The sequence below is a fragment of the Lagopus muta genome, chromosome 10, assembly GCF_023343835.1.
Source record: "Lagopus muta isolate bLagMut1 chromosome 10, bLagMut1 primary, whole genome shotgun sequence".
Lineage (NCBI taxonomy): Eukaryota > Metazoa > Chordata > Aves > Galliformes > Phasianidae > Lagopus > Lagopus muta.
Window position 1 is genome coordinate 854,960 of NC_064442.1, and position 26,541 is coordinate 881,500.

Below are 26,541 nucleotides of genomic sequence, written 5' to 3' on the forward strand. Positions count from 1 at the left end.
GAAAACACGACAAAGGCTTCGGAGACGGGACGATGTATTTATAGCCAAGGCTTTCATGTCACAGAATGCAGGAGGCCAAGCTAAACATGCCGAGGCTGCAAGAAAGCAGGAAACGAAACTGAGACACCAGTGCCAAAGCCACTGAGTGAGAGCAGGGGCCAATGTGAGCGGTGTGGCCCCATCCGTGGTGGGGTCACCCACCCCTCCCCATCCCAGCACCGAGGGCTTAATGGGCTGTGATATTCCCCTTCCCACTTGTCTCTGTCCTATACTCTGGGGAGGGGTGGTTAGAGGTTTTGCAAAGCAAATACGGTGCTGGTTTGCAAACTGTGCAGGCTTTCCAGGGGCTCTGCACAGAGCAGCACTGGTGCCCTGCGGCGCCAACTGCAGGGCTTCTCCCTTCTGGGTGCTCCTCCCCTCTTTCCCAGAACCTACGTGCTCGGGTCAACCTCTCCTTGCACCCTAAAAAATTCAAGCCTTACCTTCAAAGTTTCCCATTTAGCTGCTTTCACAAACATGACATTAAAATGTCAAACAGATGTTGTGTGTGATGGATCCACAGGGTCTGTCCTGGAGGCACTGGCGCCTGCTCCTGAAAAAGGAGCAACCACAGCCAGGGATGCTCGAGGCACTGGGAGCACTGTGCCCTCAGCTCCTGACCTCGGCGAAACCCTGCTCAGCTCTGCTGGCTTCCTCCAAACTTGTTACCTGAGTTAAGAGGATATTTTCTGTATATGACAGATTGCAACACCGAGTCTGGAACCAGAACAACACTGATTAAAGAACAAACCCCACACTTAATGTAGTGTAATGATTTCCACCTAGCTTAATGGCTGCGAAACAGAAACAAGTTATCGCTAGCACATCAAAGCGCTGGAAAAATGTAGTCAACGGTACCTCTGAGCTATTATGCATATCAAGTGGCAAGATATCATCGTGAATAATAAGGGATCTGCAGCGGGGTTGCACAAACAGCAGTGAAGCAATGCTTACCTTACCACGCACCCTCCTCCCGGGGTACATCAAAAGCCCAAAGAGAGGGCAGCAGATTTCCAAAGAGCTGCGCATCCAGAAGTGGTTGGAGGAGGAGATGTGTGATGTCCTGGGGATGAGGCCGGGGTGCAACACAGTTCAGCAGCCACAGCAGTGGTTGGCACGCAAGCTCAAGCGCTGGAGGGAAGAGCTTTCTGTGTCACCAGGTCTGACATAACCCCAGCTGAACTCTCGATGCTCTCAGGTTTGGAGCCCAAAGCTTCGCACACCTGGGAACTGCTACGTCTTCCTCCTAAGCTTTCTTCTCCACCAGTGTTTTCCCCAGTAAGGGGCAGGGAGTTCAGTGGGGGGCAGGAGTGCGGGCTCAGCTGCAGCACTTTTTTAAAGTTATCTCTTTTATTTTCAAAGTTACCTTTGTAGAGCACTGGAAAAGCCATTAGGAATGTTCACCTCTGCTTTATGTGTCACCATAAGCTTTCCACACTCCAAGCACTGCCCATGTCAATGTCTTTCCAACGAGCAGCAGGCTGTGTGCCCCCGGCCCCACATCCTGCAGGAGGATGGAGGCTAATGGATGGGGTTAGTGAGAGTCACAGCCGAGGCTCAGCCCCCTGGCACCAGCCGGCCCCGCCGCCTCGATCTGCTTAGTAAGGCATTTGCAGTCTTCAGCAATTACAGCACAAAGAAAGAAATGCACTTGACTTGCAAATAGCGTTGGGCAACCAATGAGTCTCTGTACCCACAGAGCTAGCGCTGAGGCTTACCACGCCGGCTTAGTCTGACACAGTTAAATTTTCGCAGCGAGTGCTGATGACAGAGGATTACAAGAAGGAACAGTCCATCCCAAATAAATGGTTTCACTCGAGAGCTGCAACCCAATTTGCTAATTCCTCTGGTATTTCTGGCAGCAGCACCACTTGCTGTGCTCTCCCATACTAATGCGTTCCTGGACTGGTGCATCCATCTGTGGGGTTATTGTGATTTTGGGAGGGATTAAACCCTGGCCCATTACCTCAGTGTTACCAAATGTGTTGTGAGTTCTGAAAAAGGAGGGATTGGGCAGGAAAGCTAAGTGGCACGGGGATGGGAGCACCTGTTGTGGCTACCCTAAGGCCCTGGGCTGGGGATGGGAACAGAGACCCGTGGCACTTCAACTCTTGCCACTTTGCCTTGCTGCTTCCCAGGGTTTTTTTTCCATGCAGAGAACGCTATGAATTACGGAGGGACACCTGCCCTGTGCTGTCCCTGCATCCCTGCTGCCAGGGGCAGAACCACCCACCCAGCTGCCTCTTGGTGAGCGGGATGGCCATCAGGAAGAGTGCTTTAACTAACGGTGCTCTCAGTATAACTCAGAGAGGAACCCACCCCATTGGGATGGGACCTTCCTGGCTCCCAACCCCCCCCCCAGCCCACCCAGAGCAGCACTGGGAGGCGTCGCCCCACCTACACCTCCGTCACAGCAGAGGTGGATTCACATCCTGGAGATGTGCAATCTCTGCCTCTCAGGCACGTGTCTGGACATGAGGTGCTGCTCTCCACGCCCCGAAACAAAGAGCTTGAACTTCATGCATGAACTTCACTCCCAATGGTCCCGATAGCTGCACTTGGAGGTGTTTCCACTGGGAGGTATTTCCACTGGGAGGTGTTTCCATTTGGAGTTTTTTCCCTTTGGAATTATTTCCATTTGGAAATGGCTCTCATGCTCCACACGTGGTAGCAGTGGCCCAATGTCACGTGTGTGCATAATCCTCTGCCGGGAACAAAAATAAGACAAACATTCAGATTAAATGGAGCATTAAAATAAGATCAAGATGGTATTAATATTCAATTAGAGCCAATCAGGGGAAGGCGAAGGCCGACTCCTCCATTATTTCTTTGTTTGCAGGGGCCTTTCCTCCCTGCTGGAAGCCAAGCACTGTCCCCGTGCCCTCATGAAATGCAAGGATGGCAAGCAAAGCATGCAGCTCCTGCGTGGTGTGGGGGAATGAGCAGAAGCAGCCGTCCAGACTGGAGAAGAAGCTGCAATTCTGGGTGCAGCTCCGTTCCCTCACTGCCATTCCCATCTCACAAAGGCAAGCTGGAATGGTGGGGCTTGTTTGTGCTCCAAGGCTGCACATGAATAAAACATCTCCGGAGCACAGGCTGCCTTTGTCTCGCTGGGAGCCGGGTGCTCTGGTTTTTGCCATGTGCGCACAGCTCGGGCAGCAAGATTTTAATGGGACACTGCCTGTGACCAAAATAAATGAGGAATTGTTCTGTCCTTTCCTTCCCTGCTGAGGGAGGCTTCCTTCAGCCAGGCTGAGCCCCTTAACTCCTTGTGCACGGTGCTCAGGGAGCGCTTCCTCCCAGCGAGGCCACGGCCACCTCTGCTGATGCTGCACATCTTTGCCTCGATGCAGGGGAGAGCAGCCCTGTGGGTGCCAGCCCGTCCCACTGCTGGCTTTCTGCTGAACAAAAAGATAATCATCTTCATCAGAAATGAGTCACAGCGGGGCTGGGATGAGCCCACGCACAAATGCTGCTCCGTGGGGTAGCAGCAGTGCTGGCTGCCAGCACCCAGCCCTGAGCGTGCTCGGCACAGGGAGATGGGGGTCCCTGGAGTCACAGTGGGGAAACATGCCTCCAAAAATGAGGCTTTGCCTCCAAATGTGCCTGGGATTGAATGTGGGAACAGGAGAGCCAATCTGGCCTTGGTTCCCCCAGCCCAGAAATAACGGGGTGAAAATCACCCCCTAGCAAGGCCACGCCACGGGCAATGGGGAAGCAGCACTTAGGTAATAAGTAATCATAATAATAATGAAGTCATTCACAAAGAGCCTGTTTAGGCCCAGCACAGCCCTAGAGCTCCCCACCCCAACCAGAGCTGTTCTTCCCTTGCCTGGCACATGGTGCAGAGCGGGGGACACACCATGGGGACATCCCAAGTCCCTAGGTCCTCATGTCATTATGGCCCTGGCATTGGTGTCAGTGGGAGCCTGGAGTTGGGGAGGCTGTGGGGCTGCTTTTAAGTGCTCTGTGGGATAATGGAACCTCTGAAATGGTACCAAAATGTGACCAGGATGCGCTCTACTCTTAAACTCTTCCTACAGCTGAATCCTCCCCAGCCCTGGTTGGCTTCAGAAAAGCTGTTGAGATGAACGAACGATGAAAAGATCTGATTTTCCCTTCCAGTAACCATTCTGATGGCAGCACATGAGCGACAACGTGTTCCTCCCAAGCAAGCGGGTTAGAACTGGAGACAAGGGTATTTTTTTTAATCCCCACCCAAGAGTCATTTCAGCATCTCCTCTGCGAGCGCCCCCCAAATCCCCCTGCTCTGCCCCCATATCCACATCTGCCAAACTGCCCGGAGCTGCTGCTGCCTGCGGGATGCGATGCACATCTACAGGGCTGTGGTTATGGGATGGAGGAACTGCGAGTCCCCAGGATGGGTCCTGCTGGGTGGTGGAGCTGTGGAAACCCGGAGCCACGCAGGGGAGAAGAAATGCAGGAGGAGTGGCATGCGAGACGTGATTGCTTGCTACAGGCGTGTTGGCTCCGCATGTGTAAAAACAATAATTAAACGTAAGATGTGGGAGGATTATTAAAGGTTTTATGGCATCTAATCCTTTTTGAAACCTTTTCTGTAGGCTGGAATCTGAGGCTAGAGCAATAAAAATGCAAACTACACCCAGCTTCATTCTGCGCGCCGCCATTCTGCTCCGTGCTCATGGCCTGGGTGCTGCGGGGCTGTGGGAGCGGCGGGGGGAAGGGGCCGGCTGTGGGGTTACACGTGGGTGGGGGCACAGCTGCACCGTGTTCCCCTGTACCTCCAGGTGATGCCCCCTGGGTGCTGCTCTGTCCCTCCGGTGTGCGGATGGATGGGAGCCGTCGCCGCAGCCCTGTGAGCTTTCACGGAATGCAGAAATGAAGGCGCCTTTTGGATTTCAAAGCTGGGAGAATTCTTTTCCCCCCCCTCCTTCAGAAGGGCTTATCTCCATGAAATTAGTAATTGGCGTTGCTTCACGGAGCCGGGGAGCGCCAGCAGCCGGTAACACCCACGCCGCACTCCATTCTCTCGGAGGGGCCCTGCAGCCAAAGCAGAGCCTAACGAAGATAATAACACGGAGGAGAAAAAAAAAGAAGAAAAAAAAAAATACAAGAAAGAAAAAGTAGAAAGTGCTGAAATCAGAGGTGACCGCTCCTGCACTTTCCAGCCCCTCACCAAACCAGCGCTGCTCCAGACTCACAGTGCCCAGGGGCAGCAGCTGCCTCCCCCCCGAGCTCCGGGCTGGCACGACGGGGCGGCACCCTGTGCCAAAACAGGTTCTGGATGATGGCTTCCAGCCTGCTCATTAACTTGGTGTTCTGGTTGGCTTCCTTAATTGTGTTTTATTTTTCTCCATGCATGCCAGGCTGCTCTTGCCCTTGTTCTTGGAGCTCCAAACCTGGGGGTCTCTGGCAGAGGTTGGGGATGGATGGGGTGGCCCCTGCGCTACGGTGGTGCTGTGGGTGCTGCAGTGATGCAGTGGCAGTGTCATGGTGATGCTGTGGCAATGCTGTGGTGAAGCTGCAGGTGCTTCGGCGATGCTGCAGCAACGCTGTGAGTGTTGGGGTGATACTGCGGCAATGCTGTGGTGATGCCTTGGCCGTGGGAGATGAGAACACCAGTTCATGGCCACTCCTGGTGCCTCACCGAGTGCTGCAGGATAATCCATATCAGCAAACCGACCCCAAAAACCAACCCACCTGCCAGCGCCGAGGCCAGCTCCGGGTGAGCACATGCCCTTATCCAGTGCACATCTCTCCTAATCCCTTTGAGTTGCTAATGTCGTCCACACCCTCAACAGCTGATGGTTATCAGTGTGGGAGATGCTGGGTGCAGCTCATGGCCCTGCAGTGCCTGAAGTTCCCCATCTGCCTTTGCATCTCCAGCTGCCCTGGCTGAGACTGCTGCAATCCCTGCTCTCCTGCCCCAGGCAGCCCACGAGCAGCGCCGCAGCACAGCTCTGTGCCACCACCTCTCTCACTTCTGGGCTGAGCACAGCACTGAGACCCACGCCCAGGAGCAGGGACATGGCTGGGAACCAGGAGGTGCTGGTGGATCCCATGCACCACACAACTCAGGGGCTCTGCATGTTCTTCAGCTCCTTAGGATTTACAGTATTGCAGCAGGACTTGCAGTATTGCAATGGGATTTGCATTACAGCCATAGGCAACATCCTCCTTTGGGCCACCCCTGTGGCCCCGTTCTTCCCTAAGGACATGTGAGCCCCAGCAGGGTCTTCTGCTGCCCCAGTGCTTTGCTGTGGGGCAAGTGGTGCTCACAGCCTCGATGGAGCCAGCCCAGGCACACTGCCCACGCCTGGCCCTGGGTTCTCTCCTTGGTCCACTGATTCACACTACTTGCCAGCACAGCTACCTGAGCAGGTTAATTACATTAATAAATATAAATGACAGTGTGAATTAGAACACACTGTGGTTCCTTGCCTGGGCTTTAATGAGCGCCCCATTTACTCCTAGGCAGCCCACGGCAGACACTTTGGAGGTGGCTGAGGTTACACAGCTCTGCTCTGAGCAAGGGAAAACATCCTGATGAAGGAGCTGCAGATCCCTCCTGCATCCCCATCCTAAAGCTGAACATTGAATCCCAGCTGTGGGATGAGGGCACTGAGCTCCTCCTAGCACGATGCGGGGAGGTCAGTGGCACCAGGAGAGCCACCACCCCTGGGCTGTGCCTACAGGAGGGCTCTCCCAAGGACCCTGGGGGCTGGATAGAAATGAGATATAGAAACATCAGGGTTGGGCTGAGCCGCTGCCCACAGTGCCCACCTGCAGCATCCCAGCACCCTCCTCCCTCCCATCTCCTTATGGAGGGCAGCCCTGTGTGAATCACTGTAATTTTTGCCTCCTCTCCCCCCCCTCAGGCAAGCCAGAAGCACAAAAATTGCTGTGAATCGATTTTTGGACGTCAAGTTTAGATGGGTCATATTTGCCTAGCTTTTAATGCCTGGTGTCTGCAGCGTGCCCTTCCATCATCCCATTACACGGATGACAAGCGGGCCAGCACTATGGAGAAGAAACAAATTACCTAATAAATCAAGCACCTAGGATATAAAGCGTGGAGTGTTATTAGGCTGCTACAGAGAACGATGGTAACGGATAGGGATGGATCCAGGCAGCTGTGTGGGGAGAGGGAACACGGCCTGCCATGCTGGGAATGGTGGAACGGCGGCACCAGGAGTGCTGGGCTATGCACTGTAAGGTAGTACCACCCCCACGGAGTGCCCCATGGAGCCCCACTGGGATGCACTGATGGGAGGAGGGTGCTGCTGTGTGCCTCACCCCATCTGAATCCTCCTTGCAAGTCCTCCTTGCTGCCAGTAGCAGTTTGGAGGAGTGAGGAACAGGCCTGCTGCTAACCACTGGGTCTTTGCGGCCTTCGTTGCAAAGCACTGATTTCATTGTGGGATTATAATTAGCAACTACAATGCCATAATTACGCACCACTTAACTTCTTGGCTTTAATAACTGCGCGAGCCGGCGATGAAACAAGAGAGCAGGATGGTGGGGGGGAGAGGGGAGGGGGAGAAGCATAGAGGGAAGGAGTCACTTCCAGAGGGGGCTGTCACCCCTCCCTGATCTCCCACCTCCCCTCTCCCAAACAAACTGCCATTGTTTGCTATGAGAGCCGCGCTGGGCAGCACAGCCGGGCAGTAGGCAGTGGAACAAAGGAGGGCTGCAGGAAGGAAGCGCTTCATAACCTTCTGAAGGCTCGGAGTCAGCAGAAGAAATGCTTTTGATTTTTATCACTTTTGTTCTCTCAAATAACCTGCCCTTAACCTTTGGTGTTTCCCTTGCTGGGACAGAATGATAGCATTCACAGCTCTTGGCTCCGGGCTGGGGGTGGGACGCATCAAATCCCATCCTCAGCCTTTCTCACTTTGTGTCCCATTTGTCTCATTGCCAGCAGCACAGGCAGCTCCATGCTGGCACCGGCATCCTAAGGCCCATGCAGCCCCATCCCAGCTTGGTTCCGTGCCTTGTGCCCCATTGCAGGTGGTTCCCGAAGCCGCTCAGCCTCAGTGCCATTTAGCTCACCCAAAGCTACCCTGCGAGCCGTTCTTCTGGATGAATTAAATTGTTTGTAATTGATAAATTATGCAAAAGCTCCTGCCAATTCTGAAATGCAGAGCTGATACCAACCCACCCGGGGGTCTCGTTCTAATTTTATCTCAGCCTTGCATTGTGCCTCGCCTGCCTGATGGATGTCGTATTGATTTAACAAGGCTCCTGGGAATTAGGTTGATTTTCTAATTTTATCCCCTGGATGAAGGGAATCAGACTGCGATACAGTGAGTGCTTTGTCTGCGTGGGGCAGCACCGCAGCGCAGCGCTGGGGACACAACGCGGTGCCATCCTATGCCGACCCCAGCGCTGAGCCCCCCAGACACCTTCATCCCCACCATGGATGCTCTGTGCTTTTCCTGGCCACAATTCCCTGTGACTTCAAGGGAAGCTGCAGCAGGAAACGTGAGGCTGCTCCTCACATGGATGTGGCTTTTCTACCAGGGAGAGCAGCCAGAGCCACTTGGATGGCCCAAGGTTGGTGTTGGTGCGAGCAGAACAGTAGGACTAAAAGGAAGCTGAGGAGAAAATGAAGGCTTTATTTTTCCCATGTTCATCATAGAATCATTAAGGTCAGAAAAGTCCTCTCAGACCCCCAACCCTCCCCACCAACCATCTCCACAGTTCTGGAACACCCCCAGGGATGGTGACCCCACCACTTCCCCCTTAGGCTCTTTTCCATCCCGACCAAAGTTGGCTTGTTCAATTCTTCCTGCCAGCAGTCTGTTGAGGGGATAATGGAAGAGGTTGCTTCACGTACCAGGTAGATCTTAGCCATCTCTATGAGAAGTTGCCATTTAACCCAACAATGAATTCAAGGCTGTTCATAGTCCCCTTGCTCTCCCAAAGCATCCCCACACACTGAAGGAGGGAGCACCCAATGCTTGTGGGTTCCAGCTGGGGGGATGCTGAAAAGGAGCACCTGGTGGCCAGCACAGCTGTGCTCTGCCAAGAGCTGGTCCGACCCACCCTTTCCCTGTCTCCACCTATCAGATCGCTGGGACAATTAGGAGATCAGTGCCATAAATAATCTGGATCAGGCAGGAGAAGCTGTGGTTGGGGTGATGTGTTTTGGAGTCAGAGGGCTGGAGGAGTGCCTCAGCTGCTGGATGTGGCTGGGGATGGTGGTTGTAGAGGTGGGTGGTGCTGAGGGCAAAGCTCCAGCTGAGGGCACGAGCCCCTGTGGGCTTTGGTTTGTCCCTGGTGTGCTTGTGGTTGAGCCTCTTCAGGGCTTGATTTTTCTGGTAGGTGTTTACTGTAACTTGTAAAAGGAGCAGGAGATGTGGGCAGGGGTCTGGGTGTGCTCTAAATTAGTCCTGTCTGTAATGAAAACAGGCATATTAACTATTCTCTCTACTCCCCAACTTGCCTTGAGACCTTTAGGTCACTGGACCTCTGTTCATTACATAGAGGACTATGAAATTCACGTATCTTGTTGTATGTTTACCCAGCTGGTAGCAGGAGGGGGAGGTTTGCAGTCTGGGTGCAGCCCCCTCCGTGCTGGGAACAACCTGCACTGATCCTCCTCCAGCTCTGACCCTGCCAGGACTTGGAAATTGCTGTGCTCTGGGAGCAGCTTTGCTGAGAATAGGAATTCATAGTGTTCAATAAATATTATTAGGAAACAGAAAGATAATAATTATGTCAATTACAGGATGGGTAATTGGGCTTGGAAAAGAAAAGTACTTTTCTTCCTAATTGCTGGGGCCATGCTACTGTGATTGCATGTATCAGTTCCAAAAATAAAAGGCCAGCTATCAAGTGGAGAAAGCACTTTGTTTTTCTAATGGCATGCTGTAGCACTGTGCCTGCAAGAGCGTGCTGGGCCAGCCTGCGACCAGGAACTTAAAAGGCCATCAGCTTTAAAAAATAAATAAGGGGGTGAGGAGTGGGAAGCATTATCTTCAGGAATAAGAGCCTCTGCTGTGGTCCTTCTGCTCCCAAAGCACTCGGCACACTGAGCTCTGCCCCCGCTGCTGGGGTTATCCCAGTGTTTCCTATGGGGGTTTGGAGGCAACAGGCTCGTTCCCCATGCCTGGATTGGACAGGCTGTGTGTTCCCTGGGTTCTCAGGGAGTTTCAGTTGTTTCCACGGTAAGTACGTACTTTTGTGATCCTGTTCGAAAGGCATCAGGAAGAAATTTTGGCATGGTGAGGGAGGGGGGAGGGAAGGCTTGATTTATTTCCTCCTCACTGGTGTGAAAGATACCGTGCTGGGTCTGCTGAGTGTTGAGTGTTTGTATAAATCTGTCTACTCAAAACATCGCAAGGAGTTGACTGACGGCCCATGTAATTTAGCACACAGCTCAAAATTTAAATCCCACGTCCTGCTGAGAGCCGGAGAGCACAGCATCGTCAGTGCTGCACGGGAGCATCGCGTTCTGGAAGCGCGTAACACACAGCCGTGGGGAGGGGGAGGCATGGAGGCACAACCACGGCTCCTGGTGAACAGCAGGCCTGGAGTGGTGGCACAAATGCTCAGAACTCCACTGAAGTGCCACCGTCTCACCCTTGGACCACAAATGCATGGGGTGCCACCGAAGTGCCGCCATCCCCTCAGTGTGCATCTGACCGCGGGCAGCGGCTCTGTGGCACCGCCTGGCTCCGGTTCCTGTTCCTTCTTTCTCTCTCTTCTCCCACTTAATTTGTCTGCTTTGGTCGCCCATATGTTTGCCTGGAGATGGCGAGGTTTATTTTTTTTTCCCCGGCACTATAAATAGACGTTTCAGAGCAACTCCTTGCTGCCAGTTATCCGTCTACACATCAACATTAACATAATTACCACGGCGGATCTCTAATCTCGGCAGCAAGGCGTGCAGGTTTTAGCAGTTCATTGGGCTCTGCAACTGTGTAATTTGGGTCTTCAGTCAACTGACAGATCTGCAGGCGAGTCGCAGTGGAAAGTTGTGAACTTCCCTTGGTTCCCAGCCCTGATTGCGCGGTGACAAGTGAGAAGGGAACAATGAATAATATCTGTCACGTATCCCAGAGGTAGAGATGTATCACAGCCTAACTCGTGGCTGCCAAGGTAATGCAGCATTCATCTTCCATCTCCTTTGTTTTGTTTGCAACCATCCCTGAAGGATGGGGCCGTGATTGGGCTGGCAGCAGTGGGATTCCTCTGCTGTCTTCTCCAGAGTATCTTTGGAGGAAAATCTGGGGTTGGGGCTTTGCAGGGGCATGCACATGGCACGGCACATCCCTCGCCTCTTCCCCTCTCAGGCTGTGCATTTGCAGCTTTATGAGGTTTTTAGGAAGCCACTTGCAGGCAGTGTTCTCACCACGCTTTGCTGGGATCCAATTGCTCCTGGGATTTTAATGCTGGAGCTGCATCTCCCCATCATCGTCGGGGCAGAGGACGCATCTGCTCCCTCCACCCCAACCCCTGCTCTCCAGGCAGTGCAGGGAAGAAAGAACATCCCCAGGCTCCCAGCCATGCACTGTGCAGGGTTGGCTGCATGGTTTCAGTGGTCGGGTGACTCATGACCTCATCGTATTGCGGCAATGCTGCTCGAGTGCTCACACTGCAAATTATGGGCTGGATCCCGCCGCCCCAGTGGTGACTGGCTGCCTGGTGACTTCAGATGGAGCAGTGTGTTTGTTTGTCTTCTGAAAGGCACTGGCTTCACTTGGAAGGCTTTTTCCTGAGGAGGATACAAAGGATGGAACTGCACATAGGGAGCTGTATTTTGGGAGATGCTTTGCTTGGGATCATGGCAGGGGGCGGACATCAGCATCCCAAGCTGTGCTACAGTGCTGTGCCCAGAAACGAGGGGCATTACTGGGGTGTGGGCAATGGGAGCAGTGTGTCCGGAGCACTGCTGCCCCAAATCCCAGCCTTCCACTCGCTGGTGCGATGCTTGCAGCACACTTTCTGCCACTGTGGTGGGCTGTCAGGAAGCAACCTGCTCAAATAATCACCACTTTGATTCTCAACAAAAGAAAGGAGCCGGCTGAGATAAATGCCTCCCTTCTGATGTTCCGTTCTGTTATTTTGCTTTCAAGAAAAATAAATACCCCCTTGGCGTGTTTGTGGCATCGGTTTCTTACTGCAAACACAAGGCTGAATGGGAAAGGAAGGGAAGACTGAGTTGCTGGTGTTGAATGCAGGTGAGGGTGCTTCCCCACCACCCATCCCACCCATCAGCACTGGGAGGACCTGGGCTTAGGGATGCCCATTGCAGTGATGATGACCACATTGCACCGTGGGATGACAGTTCTTTTTCTTCCCTAGATCTTGTGTGGCTGCACCGGCATCTCTGACAGCATAATCTCCTGCTTGGTGTCATCATTATGGAAACAAGCCGTAAATCTCCCCCTTGATGTTATGTAGATCTGGGATCGCTTGCCTCACGGGAACAGCCACTGTTAAGAAATAGGGTGTTGAACATAAAGATTGCAAGCACTAATTTTGGGAAGGAGCTGCCCTAGCGCCGAGAGCCACCGGTGATGCTGGGGCTCAGCATGGGGTTGGCTCCCAGCTCTGGGCGCTCCCCACACCAAATCCTCTTCTCCACTTCTTGTTCTCTTGCAGAGCCATAGAGCAGCAGGAGGGGAGAATAGTGCAGAGCTGGGGGGGGGGGGGGGTCGGGCAGCACAAGCTGCTGTTTGGATATTTTCATCTCCGTTTTGCTGACCCACTGACACTTTTGCTCCCAGCCCTGTCATTTTCACACCTGCTCCCATTTAATTCTGCACATCCTGGCCAGCTCTGCGGGTCGCTGCGTTTCGGGCTCTCCCGCTCCCTGTGCCTCCTCTCACCCTCCATGAGCCCTTTAATCTCTAGGAATTTACTTTTTTTTTTCTTTTTTTTTCCCTCTGACATCTCCGAGTCTCTTGTGAAATGCAAATTAATTAGATTCTAATTACTCACTGTGTGCTGTTTCTGTTTCGCTCTCTTGTTAGGTTAGTCTAACATCTTTGTTGTCAGCTGTATGTTGTATGTATTCAGCCCATTAAAAGTGATCCTTGTTCAGCGGGAGACAGGCAGAGCAAAGAGACAGTTCCCCCCTCCCGCTGGGGCTTTGTCAGGAGCAGCTTTGTCAGCACTTCCCGGCAGCATCGCAAAGGCAAACCTTGCCTTTTTTTCCTTCCAATTGTTCATTTTCCCTCCGTGTGTGTTTTTGTTATTATTATTTTTTTTAATAATAACCTTGTGAGTTCAGCGCTTCAATGCAGAATTTCAACAGCATCCATTGACCCCAGTGACTCACCGTGGGGATGCAGAGGGGTCCCAGCCCCAGAGGGAAACCCACTGCCCCAGGGCTGGGACCCCTCTGCATCCCCATCCCGTGTTGACCAAGGGCTCCATATAACGCATTCATCCTGCCAAATCTATCAGATACTCAGCTCATCCCCCCAGCACCGTGGAGTTTCCATCTGATTCATGCCTGGCTAGCCTGGTAATAAAGATTTCCATAATCACAGGAACTTGGCTGAGAATGCGTGTCACCTGGAGATGAATCTTCTCCCAACGCTGACATATAAATGGGCGTCATTAGACATGGGAGATCACAGCCACGGCGTGGGGAGCGTGGGAGCTGCTCCTCCCTGCACGGCTGGGCACGGGGAGGGAGCTCCTAATCGGGGAGGCGGGTGCTGAGCGCAGCTCCTCGAGGTGTCTGTTTGATGTCTTAACGATCGAACCAAACAGCGGCGCTCGTCCTGTGGCTGATGATGGGAATAAGATGTTTCTAACGTGTCGTGGAGAAGGAGAGGTTGAGGAGGGGTCCTGTGAGGGTTTGGGAGCATTGGCAGCTTGGAGCAGCAGCAGCTCCCCTGCCCTCTCCATCCTTTCCTTAGGTACAGGACCAGCACCCTGGTGCTGGGCCATTAGCCAAGCTGGGAACCCAAATGTCTTGGGTTTGCAGGATGTGGGCATGCCCAACCCTAAGGATTGAGGTGCTGCTTTAGGGAAGATTTTGGCTACAGGAGCAAATGCAGCTGTTGGTCCCCATGTCCCCCCCTACCCCTACCCAAGTACTGGTCCCCACACCTCCCTGTGACCCGCAGGCACCGTGGGCAGCAAGGTGCTGGTCCAACAGAGGGTGCCCAGGGAGGTTGTGGCATTCAAGGCCAGGCTGGATGTGGCTCTGGGCAGCCTGGTCTGGTGATTGGTGACCCTGCACATAGCAGGGGGTTGGAACTGGATGAGCACTGTGGTCCTTTGCAACCCAGGCCATTCTATGATTGTATGACTCTATGAACAAGCTGTCACTCAGCAAAACAGACTCAACTTCTTGCTTTTTTTTCCTTCCTCCAAATACTGCACAGCCCATAAATAGCTTTAAAATGCAACCAGAATCTTCTTCTACCTCCGTGCTCTTTTCCTTCTGCAGGAGGCAGGGCTCGCTCTGCTCTCCGGAGTTTGTTTGTTGCCCTAGGAGACACACTGACAAGCATCACAAGCTTTGAAAGTCAATTGCTCGCTGGAGTTGAAAATGTGTTTTCAGGTATCTGGCTGATAGGTCCTCCACCAGGAGGATGTGTCTGGAATGCTGAGTGAGGCAGCCGAGCCCAGGCCTGGGGCAGCGACGGAGATGGCCGCTCTCTGATGCGTGGATAAAGTGCCGCCACTCCCAGTGCCCGTAGATCTGCATGCTGGGGTGATAAAGGAGGCCCAATTTATATTTAAAGGCATTGTAAACTTTGTGTTCCCGTGGAAATGGTTTGGGCTGAAAATGAGTGAGGATGACAAGTTTCTGTGGCTGGAAGGAAACGGAGTTGCTTGGGGTTTTCCATTACCATGCAGGTGGTTCCCATGTGCTGACCCAACGCGCCAGCAAGGTCCGAGCATCTACTGCAGTGGAGACGGGCTGCAAGTCCTGAGGCCATTGATGAGTCCATCCTTCCTGGGGTGAGGACAACACGAAGGACCAATCTTTCCTTCCCTTCATCCAGCTGCTGCACTGTCGGGACCCTGGCACCAACCAGCACCCAACTATGGCACCACTTGGACCCCAGCACCCACCAGCATCCCCACGCTCGGCGCCTGGCCGGTGTCCCTCTGAGGCTCAGATCCCACTTGTCCTAGGGTCACTTTCCCAGCAGAGCTGTGCCCACGGTGGGAGCAGGGACAGGACGGTGCCAAAGCTCAGTGCTGGCTGCAGCCGGAGCCGCAGTGCCTGGAGCAGCGGGTGGCGGAGGGATGAGTGCTCCAGCCAGCCAGCCATGCATGTTTGATGTGGTTTAAATTAATCTCGATTGCTGTCTAATATTTTAAAAAGACACTTTTTATAACATGCAAGAATAATGTAGGAGAACTAATGTTCCCTTATGAAACGCCTTTCAGAATGATGATAAAAGGGCACTTTAATCTGCTGTGAGAAGTCTCGGGGAGGGAAGGACGTCATGCGAACAGGTGGAATCATGGAATAAATACAGTAATTAATGAGAAGGAAGAATTTGCATCTTCTGACTTTTCCACAACACCTGCTCTTTTTTCCAAAAGCCTTTGGTTTGTTTCCTGAGGGGGTCAGGAGGACGCGGGGATGAAGCTCCTGCCCCTTAGTAAGCCATGCTTTCAAAGACTGTAAAATGTCAGAGAAGCAGTGCATGGGAACTAAGTGCTCCATTAAGTTTTCCCTATGAAATTAAGCACCTTTATTGCCTTAAATATGAGCTACCGCCTAATGATGGACCAATGCAAATTCACACCCACGCTGCTGAGTGAAAGCGCCGTTTCCCAGCGCTGTGGCACCGCCGTTGCCAGAACCCCCTGGGGGACGTTTGGACCCACAGTCAACGCGACATCGCCGCTCTGGCACAGTGCCGCTTCCCCAGAGCAGAAGCTCATGGGGAGATCAGGGTGTGCAGCTCCTGGGCTGGGGTGCAGAGGGGCTATAGGGGCAGCCCCTGCTCCCACAGACTCCATCCCAAGAGTGGACAACCCCCTGCCCTTAGCGCTGGGTATGGTTCACACCTCAACCCCATGGGCAACGTCAGCTAACAACGTGACCAACTCAGTGTGTTCACAGCAGCATCACCCCAACACCAGCATCACCCCAACACCAGCATCCCAAACACCACCAGCACCTCCATACCTGCACCACTGAGATGAACCCTCAGAGATGACCAACCAAAACTGTAATTGCACTCTTGGTTCTGTTTCCCAGCTCCTCACAGGTAGAGGATGCCCAGTTACACTGTAAGCCCTATTTCTGCTTGCTGCTGACCATCTCCCCACAAGGCATGAGCCTTTCTCATGGTGTGCAGCGTGATAAGAAGCATCCTACAGCTGGAGGCTTTGCTTTGGTGGCATGTGTGCATGCTGCCATCAAATAACCCACTGATATTTGGAAGAGCTGCTCTTTAGAGGGTGCTGCTTACAGTTTCTGGAGAAGTCTCATGGTTTCTTTCACTGTCTGAAGCTGCGGCATTAGAGAAGGTTAATGTTTCATAATTGCAATCCAGGCACTCATTGCAAAATGGAAAACCTTCAGCAGCTGGTTAATTCTGGTTGGGAAGAGTTTCAAATGAGAAGCTTGTTACGTTGCGTGTTATTTCTTGCTAATTGCAGCATCTCAGGGTGACTTCAAAGATCCCCATCAAAGAGCAGAGAGCTCAGTGCAGGCTGCAACCACGGGCCGGGCAGTTTCCATTTGCATCAGCCAGGAGCACCCTGAGCTGACCGTGGGCCGGGCTGCGAGCTACGGCCACAGCGGAGAGCCCTCACCCTGCAGTTCTGCAACACCACTTTGAAAATGAGGAAGATGAAAAGGGCAAACATAGCAGACAAATGACCACCATTGTTCAAATGCAGTGTGTCGACAGCTGCTTGAAGGAGAGGCTTCGCTTCTGGGGCGGTTTGAGGTTTCTCCATGAAAGCCTTACGATGGCCCAAATCTGCTCACCGCTCAACGCAGCCGCTCCCATTTGGGTTTGCACAACCTGTTGGGTGTCTCGGTGTTAAATGATGTGCAGAGCTCGGGGTTTGCTCTGTAGCCGTGCAAGAAAGGACGTGGAAGTCAAAATCCAAAGACAGCAACACACTTCTCCTGCTTTGGGAAGGGAGGATGGCATGGTCGTGGTGCTCTTCACCAATGCTCGAGCTCATCATTGGCTTCCTCTGTGCCCCCTGTGCCCCCACGTGCTGCATTTTGAAAGATCTGAGAGTACATCCAGGCCACATGGGGCTTTGAGCAACCTGGTGGAGATGCTGATGTTCCCAGTGATGACTTGGACTGGATGGTTTCTAAATGTCCCTTCCAACTCTATGAGTCTACCATCATCGTCAGCATCATCATCATGGTAACCCAGCACGCCCCAGGGATGCAGGAGCACCAAGAGGATGGCACAGGGTTGTGCAGTGGATGCAGAGTGGGGGGATGAGAACAGAGCAAACTCACCTGCTCCCTAAACCCCACGACATGCTTTCTCCTTGGCCCACATGGCTCTGCCACGCAGTGGATGGCACTGTGGTGGTTTATTCAAACATCCATACAATACATGGTGATAGCAGTGCTAATTCAAGCAGTACAAACCAGTTCCCAGCAGAAAACTGCAAAAAAAAAGGAAAAAAGAACACAGAGCCACTAAAGGCGTACAGGTGCCCAGCGCTCAGCTCTGGCACACAGTCTGTGTCCCAGCCCAAGGCAGAGCAGGCTGGGCGTGTGGCACCAATCCTGCCCCCATGGTGTACGTGCAAGCACCTCATTAACACACCGTGCTCCCATGGCCTTGAGTGCCAGCTTAGCGTCACTGGAGTTAAACTTTAAGCGTATCTACAAGTGTTTAATTAGAGTCATCGCCCTCCAGACAGGAAGAATGACAATCTACACCTTGTTAGGACATAAAGTATTTATTAAGATCAATAACTGGGTTGTTTTAGGGCTGGCCAAGATAAGTCTCTGCAGCCATCTCCCCACTGCTAGCAGTGAGCAGAGAGGACCAGCTGTGCACCGTGGCGTGTTCATAGGGGGGGCATCTCAGTGCTGCTGGACACAGCAAGATCTGTGCAAGGGGTTCTGCGTGGCCATGCCATGGAGCTGCAGGTGGTACTGAGGATCACTGCATTTCAGTGAGGCTTTGCTTTGCAACGTGCAGTGGTTGCGTTGCTCTCTGGGGAAGGTTTCAGTGCACAGAATACAGGCAGGGGAAAGCAGAAGTGGAGATGAGGGGACAGCATAGGGGCACCCACATGGCACAGACTGAGGTGGGGAGCATCCGGGAGCAAAGTGAAGGGCGAGCTGAGTCACTCCGTGGGAGCAAGGATGAAAAGTCACTGACCTGCTGCTGTGAGTGACGTCACAGAGTGGTGGCAGCTCTGTCTCAGGGCATGGGACACACCAAACATTGAGGCTGGGGGCTGGGGGCTGCTCCAGCCGTGCACAAGGCACTGGTGCCACCAGGTTGCACTGCTCCCAGGCCGAGCTGCACTGCGGTGTGTTCCACCACCATCACAGCTCTGCAGAAGGCATCAGCAGTATCTGATTTCCCAGGAGATGAGCCCTGCTGCGATACCCACAGGTCACCAGGAATTGAGCACGGCCCTGGAGACCCCGAGGTGCGGCACCTGGGGCTGGAGCTGGGCGTGGGGACAGGAGAGCATCCCTATGGGACGTCACCAGGGCTGCACAGGGAGCTGCCACCACCACCGCCCCCAGCAGCAAGGAGCCAGCAGCTGCCGTGCCTGCAGGAGCTGCCGAGCACTGAGCTGTGCATGGGGCACACGGCGCTGGGCGCACGGGCACGGCGCAGCCCAGGGAGCGCAGATGGAGGGGGCTGCTCTGCCGCCGAGGTTTTCAAGGAAGCACTTTCATCTCGCAAATAGCGTTTTGTTAATTTGCATGAGGGTTAAACTACCGTGTCTGCTTCAAAGTGGTTTAAGGAGCAGGCCTTGAAGTGGTAACTCAGGCATCCTCGGAGCGGCTCCTAACCAGTCCTCCTTGTTTGGTAAACGGCATCGGTATCTGAGCTGCTTATTTAAACCTTTAAAAGGTACCCGACTTCCTTGAAGTCATTAAAGCCTAACCTTTAAACTGCAGGAGTCTAATGGTTCAGGCCAAGCATAATGTTGAGGCACATCTGTGATAAATCTGCTTTTAATCTCCACAAAGTGCTTTTCATAGATTCCAGCTCTAACGTATGAGGTGTTAGACGAACACACTGAGTGCTAGTAAAACACACCCGATTGTAATCTATTACCTTTTACACAAAGCAGCATTTAGTTTTATTAACTATTGAAATATACTGAAAACTGCTTAAAAAGCACCGTGTAAATCTTTAAGATTCATGCTGTTTGATTTTATAGAGGCCTAATTCCTTGCTAAAGGAGCAGGAGAGCGCTTTGGCCAACAGCTTAATAGTTGGTAGCTGATTAACAGAAACCTCCCATCCAGCTTCAGGGGGGTGCTGGGCAATGGGTGGCACTGCCACGGGGACAGGGGTGGTGCCTCTGATGGGTGGACTCACAGTGGGCACCCTGAGCCCCAGGTCCCTTTGGTGCTGAGCTCTGGGGTGCTGCTGCAGCGATGCGACCCGACCCCTGCAGATAGTGGGGTGGCAGCTGAGGGCTTTCCAATGACAAGGGAAAGCAAGGCCTGGTGGAGCATCACAGCCCCATAGAGTCTTAGTGACCCATAGGGCGAGGGTCCCCCTCTGCGTGCATGTCCTCACGGTGAGCTGAGGGTGCAGGGGTGATGTTTGCAGCATGAAGTCCCTGCATTCCCCTCTGTGCCCATCCCAGGCCATGGGACAAGGAGCCACCGGGCTATTTGCACACCTGTAAATCCCCCCTGACTCAGCCAGGCTGTGGTTCAGGGTTTCTTCTGGTTCCAAAGCACAGAGGATTTCTGCTCCGGTTCTGTGGGGAGCATGGGTACAGCTCAGGGCTGGCTGCCCCAACAGCATCCCAGTGTGGTTCAGAACCCCGAAAACGGTGCAGGGTGTGGGATCTCCCCCCCTTTTGCAGACATTTCCCCCCATTCACATGCACATGGCAGTGAGAGCCCTGGGGCTTTCCAGCAGGCGCCTCTCAGACTGCCCTGAGTCAGAGCAAGAAACAGTGAGCGGGGCTGGAGCAGTGATGGGGGAACCCTGGGTTCCACTGTTGCGTTCCTGCTGGGGCCCAGGGAAAACAGACCCACACAGAGCTGGGTCCTGCCTCACCTTTGTCCTACTCTGGGAGTGGGGCTGACCCCAGGCTCTGTGATCTGGGGACTGGGTTCATCTCTGTTGCAGAGCTAATGACGTTTAAACGTGATTTGGCTCTCCCAGCCGTGACACAGCTGGGCTTCCCTTCTGGGTTAACCCCTGCCTTGTTCTCCTCCTTGCTCCTGCAGCTCCATGGAGGTACGGGGAGGGCACAGCTCATGCCAAAGGCTGTTGCCAGCAGGAGATGGGAGACTTGGATTGGCACATCTCTCGGCTTCATGGCGTGGCTCTGGGCACTGGTCCTTGGTGATGGTGGTCTGCAGCACTGCTCCATTGCCCAGCACTGGGCCCTTTTCCCCAACCTCCCTGCTGGGATTTCCCATGGCTCGGAGCTGCTGAGCTGGGTGCCAGCCTTGGCAAACTGCTGGAGCTGAGTGCAGCCGGCTCACCCTGCCTGCGGGGCAACTCACTGTGACAGAGCCTGCAGGCCTGGCCTGCCTGCAAACAGCTGCAGAGCACTGCGGGGTCACCGGGGCTCAGTGTGACACGAGGACAGGGTGCTGGATCCCAGTACAACAACCAGCTGGGGAACCCCTGTCCCCATGCAGAGGTGCCCATGCTCAGCCCTTGGTGCCATTTGCTAGGGCAGCACCCGGCACGTGGCTGAGTCTTCAGAATTGGCCTTCCCATGGCAAGATCACTTTTTTTCATCCCCAGCATCCCATCTTCCATCCCCAGACCCCAATTCCTGCCCCAGTTTCACTGTCACGATACACGCAGCGCCCATCCATGGGAGGCACGTGGGGAAGTGCAGCACTGCAGCCATTCCCTGTTACCTCTCCTCTCTCTCTTCACTCACTTCCTCTTTTTCCCCCCATTCCCACGTCTCTGCTAATAGCGTTCATTACACCCAGCCCATCCAAAGGCACATTTTCCCCTTCCGGAGTCTATGACCGGAGAACTCTTGGCCTCATTTTTACAGTACAAGTTGTTCCAGCGATGATTACCTCTAAATAACGCTGTTTAACAATTAATAACTTGTTCCAACAGCATTTGCATTTTCCTGCCACTAAGCAGGAGACTTTACTCCCCGCACACAGCACCTTGCTGGGACGCTGCAGGATGCGGCCGGCTCCATCCCATGGTGACGGGGGGCCGTGGCTGTGGCTCAGCTCCATGCTCTGCACCCCCTGGGCTGCTTGGAGTGCTGGCTGCAATCATCTCTAATTACACACAGGGTATCAGAGCAGAGTGCTTTGAGCCTGGCGGAGGATCTGTGCTGTTTCCAGGTGCAGTTCAGCCACACGAAAAGTGGACATTGTGGAGCTATTGGAGCAGTGTCTTGTAATGATTGAATGAGACGGACAGCGGAGCAAAAAGCCCCCTCTCATGTCCAACCCATCACAAGCCCTGTGCAACCCATCACTCTGCCAGCACTCCTGCCAGCAGCAGGGAGCTCCCTGGGATTCCAGCAGTGGTGGGGATGCAGGACAGGGGACCCATGCACTCAGCATCATCCCCAGCCCCCCCTGCAGACACTGCATGGGACGTTTGGAGACAGCACACACCTGGATGCAGGAGAGCGAGGGGTGCATCCCATTCATCTCGGTGACCTTTCATAGGTAGTGCAGATAAGTGCTGGGTCAACAGCGTTGTTCTCTGCTAACGCAAGAAATAAAAGCATTCATCATCCAACCAGCCATTTATCATGGTTTGGGGGCATTCATTTGATGGTATGTCATTTCCCATTGGGTTTGTGTGTTGTGGAAGCTGCATTCAAAACACCTTCAATTAGATGTAAGTAATGATACGGAGCTATTTTCAGGAGCAGATCCCTTCCAGCAGAACACTGCTGTGACGGCAGCCACCAGAGCAGCCACCTCTGCCACACACAGGGGATAAATGGTGGGGGGACACAGCAGGGGAGAAGCCAGAGCAGGGCTGGGGCTGAAATCTGCTCCTGCAGCGGAGATTCACCCCGAGTTTGGGAGATCATGGACCACATGGAGCCCAGGAGCTGCTGTTCCTCACTCTGAGTGGGGACACGGAGCTCAGGGCTGCATCCCCACAGTCTGGTGAGGGCTGCAAGGGATGGGGAGGGGGAAAAAGAGGCACAGGGAGCTCCAGCTCCAGGCATTTCCTTCCCCATCAGAACACATTTTGGAGATGCTGCTATTTGGGGCCAAACAGATGCTTGGAGTGGGGTGGGAGGGAGTTGGGTCTGGAGCAGGCAGGCAGGGCTGAGCCTCTTTCCTCCTGCAGCTGTGATGTTCACCAGAACGGCTCCCGAAGAGCTGTGAAAGGCAGTCCCTGCCCTTGGAGAGAGGGGCTGATTTACTGCACTGCTGGCAGTGATTCATTTGGAGCACTTTGGTCGTTTCAGTCTGGGCCGTTTTCAGGCTCACGGCTCGGCTCCTGCTGCAGCATCGCTCTGTGCTGGATGTGCCACGGCTCGGGATTTCTCCCAATGGATGTGTGTGGTCCCGCGTCCCACAGCCGAGCCCTGAGCATTCCCCTGTCTCGGGGCAGGGATGGGGCTGAGCACTGCCCTGCCTCAGTTTCCCTGGGCCAAAGGGAGAGCGATCCCCAGCCCGAGTGACATTGCTGTCCCACGGCATTGCCAGCGCTCCCTGTGAGAATGCTGCAGGGCGAGCTGCCGGCTGTGCGGGGCGCAGGAACCCCAGCAGTGCACAGATGGGAGAGCCCTTAGAAACCAAACCAAAGCCACTTGCACACGTGTGGCTTGTGTGCTCGCCTCCGGCTTTAGCACAGGAAATGTGGCCGAGGGGACGTCTTTAAATAGAGGCACTTGGCCACCGGTGGGGCTGGATCTTCCCCGGGTCAGAGCGCACGCTGGTGACAGGGGGGTCCATTTGCTCCCCAGCACTGATCCCTGCGTGCCCCCCAGCACGGGGCTCCATCAGCTCCCAGTGAGGGCAATGACGGCAGCAGGGGACGCTGAGCCGTGCTGCTGCCACAGGGGTGGCACAGAGGGGCTTCTGTTCGTCACAACCCCACGCTGCGCCCCTGCCCGGCCCCAGGCAGTGCCCGGCTGTCTGCACGCAGTGCGAAGCCCTTCTCAAACTTCCCGGCGAGCTGACAAAGCGCTCTGCGGTGCCGCAGTCCCGACTATTTGCTTGATGTGCTGTTGCCACACATTCTTCCGAGAACAAACACGCACAGCGACGCGCGCACGTCATTCTCCTCCGGAGAGCTGGCTGCTTTTCTCCGGTTATAAACCAAAGCTGACAAGTGTCAGCCCTCCTGCCAAACCCGCGCTGACTGGCATTCTCATGAGTGTTGGTCAAACAGTGAAATCCATTCATTTGTCTCAAAGCAAACCAACAGCATTCTCCTTGTCTCGGGCTGGAACAAAGCCTGTGCCTGTCTGCTCCCAGAGCCCTTCCCTGCGCTGGGGCACCCGCTGCTGCCCTCACCCCTCCGGTGCTAATGGGTGAGGGCTTAATTGAGACCCCAGAGCGAAGCCTTAAAGCTGAAGGTTGGGCAGATTTTGAGGCAGGAGGGCAGAAGGTGATGAGGCTGAAGTTCAGACAGGCTCTGTGGGGTCACTGCACTCCCCTCCATCACTCCATACAGCGCCCCACGCCCAAGACCCCCTCCCAGCCCTCAGGGTTCTGTGCCCCTATGGCTGCCGTTGGTGTGGGGCTGCCCCAATCTGCACTTGCCGGGCTGTGTGTCTGACTGAACGCTTATCCTGAGTGAGATGCTTCATTTCCAGACTGGCAACAGCTTGAGCAACAGAAGCACCTCTCCTCTGAGAAGCCGTCAGGAAGCTGTGGGGTTGTTGTTGTTATTGTTGGTCAGGCACTGGAAGGAAAGCAGGAAACAGGGTGAGTGCAGCAGCACGTGCTCAGCTGGGAGAGGCGATGGTTTGCAGGGCAAAGGGTGCTGCTGCCCCTGTGCCCTATGGATTTGGGTCCCCTCTGCTCACTTTGGGGTGAGCCATCTGTGTGCACCAATGCTGTGATCCCACGGTCTCCATCTCCCCCTTCCCTCCAAGTTGTCACACTTGCCTGTGGGCAGCACGGAGCTCTTTGTGCTGAGTGCCCGGTGCTGTGGGTTGCCAGTGCTTGGCACAGCCTTTGTCTCAGCCCCGCACTCCAGCTGGTGCTCACATGGGGCACAAACAATGCTGAAGCACTGCCAGTGTGCTGGGGCATCCCAACCCCATCACTGCTCCCCATGCACTGCAGGGCTGGGCGGTGCTGTGTGGGATGGGGGTCCTGTGGGCAGCCCTCCTGTGGGGCTCTGACCTCCATACACTGCAGACTGGGACGTGCACTGGTGCCCACCGACTGCTGTTTTGGTGACCAAAAGGTGGTTTTGGTTTTGTGGTCACTGGGCAGTGCTGGCAGCTCTACCCAGAGCACAGCCACAGCCACTGCGAGGGACAGCCCTGTCCCTGCTGCTCACCTGGGACGTGGCTCGTTCTTCTCTGATGATGGAGGAGAGGAGGAAATGAACCGTTCTTATCATCACAGAGCTGCTCAGGGCCAGCATTGCATGTGGAGGCAGAGCTGCTGCAATCCCCGATCCTCAGCAGCAGGAAGAACCACATCCCCATGTCCCCACATCCCCATGCTCTCACGTATCCATGTCCCCGTGCCTCGCGTCCCCACAGCAGCAGCAGCAGTGATGGCTTTGGGATCTCTGCCATTATCTTAAATAGTCATTATTGTTCCAAAGAGAGACCACAGAGCAGCTCCCACCCTGCACATCACTTCAGCAGCTGCAACCAACACCGCTATCGCTGCAACCCGTCCTGGGCTCGGCCCCAGACAACGCGCGCAGCTCTCCTGTATCAGTGGTAAATGTCTTCCTGTTTAAAAGCTCTCCAAATCACAGGGGCAGCTTGTTTTGACATTTGATTAGCCACAGAGAACATCTTGAGAGTGCTCGAGTGAGTGAGTGAGCAAACTCAGCGCCGGTGCTGAGCGCTCGGGGCGCGGCGATAGGGGCGTATCGGGGCCGAGGAGGTGGGCAGCGCTCCAGGGGAAGATAAGTGGGCTGCCAGCAGAGCCGAGCAGCGGGGAGGAAGTGGTGAGTGAAGTCAGCTGAAAACAGTTTCTTTCGCTCGCTCTGACTCATAAATTTCATTAATACCCCGAGCTGCGCAGGGCCCACGAGGAGCTGCAGCAGTGCTGGGTGCGGGGATCCTGCAGGCAAGGACTCTGCTGGCAGCACTGCTTTGGTGGCACATGGGTTCTCTGCCCCTGGCTCTCGGTGACCACAAGTAAAGGTGCTACAGTGCTGCTGGGCTGCAGAGCTGCTGCGGGACAGCTGTGCACAGCACTTTCTCCCAGTGCAGGCAGGGTGCCCTGTTCCCTGTGTATCCCAACAGCTTCCTGAGATCAGCAAACCTGGGCGTTTGCTGGGGATGCCCCAAGGAACATCCTGGGGTCTGGGGCTGTCCTTGGGGTCTGAGGACGGTGTCCCCCAAGGGCATCCCCGGGCCTGAGAGCTGCATTCTGCCCTGCTGCAATGTGGGGTGCAGAGAGGGGCTGCGGAATGGGGATGCAAAATGGGGATGTGGAGCAAGACTGCAGAGCAAGGTTGTGGGACAGGGATGCGGACTGAAGCTGCAAAACAGGGATGTGGAACAGGGCTGCAGAACAAGGTTGCACAACAGGGCTGCACTACAGGGGTTGCAAAGGAAGGCTGCAGAGTGAGGCAGTGGAACAGGGCTCCAGAGAAGGGCTGCAGAACGGGACTCCAGAACAAGACTGTGAGGCAAGATCGCAAAGAAGGGCTGCACAACATGGCTTCAAAGCAAGGCTGAAGAGCAAAGCTGTGGAGCAGGGATACAGAGCGAGGCTGTGAGCACGGCTGCGGCACTGGGATGGGGGACGCAGAGCAAGGCTGCAGAACTGAGTTGCAAATTAAGGCTGTAGAGCAAGGCTGTGGAACCGCGCTCCAGAACAGGGCTGCGGAGCGAGGTTGCACAACTGGGTTGCAAAGCAAGGCTGCAGAGCAGAGCAGAGCAGAGCACAGAGCTAGGCAGCCCCAGGCTGCCCCCAGGCCCCCCAGCCCAGCCCACAGCAGCAACCGTGTGTCTGCAGCCCTCTTGGCAGCAGAGATGAAGAGTAATCTCATCCCTGAGCGAAACTGCCGGGTTTCTGCTGAGTCACAGTCATCAGGGAACGGGGAGAGCAATTACAGAAGAAAACTGGGAAGGCATCCCAAACAAATTGGTTATAATTAACAAGTAGAAGAATAACACCAGTAATACCATTAGCAGGCCCAAAAGCCATTTGCGATATAATATCTATAATTAGACAGGATCCAGCAAAAGCTGGGGCTGAGCTGCTCACCCCAGGAGGGGAGGGCA

The 26,541-nt window shown here is 54.4% G+C and overlaps 1 long non-coding RNA gene across 1 annotated transcript; it reads left to right on the forward strand.

Moving 5' to 3' along the window:
• Positions 1–9,174: 9,174 nt before the first annotated feature.
• Positions 9,175–12,642, forward strand: LOC125698227 (uncharacterized). The gene is made up of 3 exons (XR_007379126.1): positions 9,175–10,193; positions 12,105–12,209; positions 12,334–12,642. It is a non-coding gene; the product is annotated as an uncharacterized LOC125698227 (long non-coding RNA).
• The last annotated feature ends 13,899 nt before the right edge of the window (positions 12,643–26,541 follow it).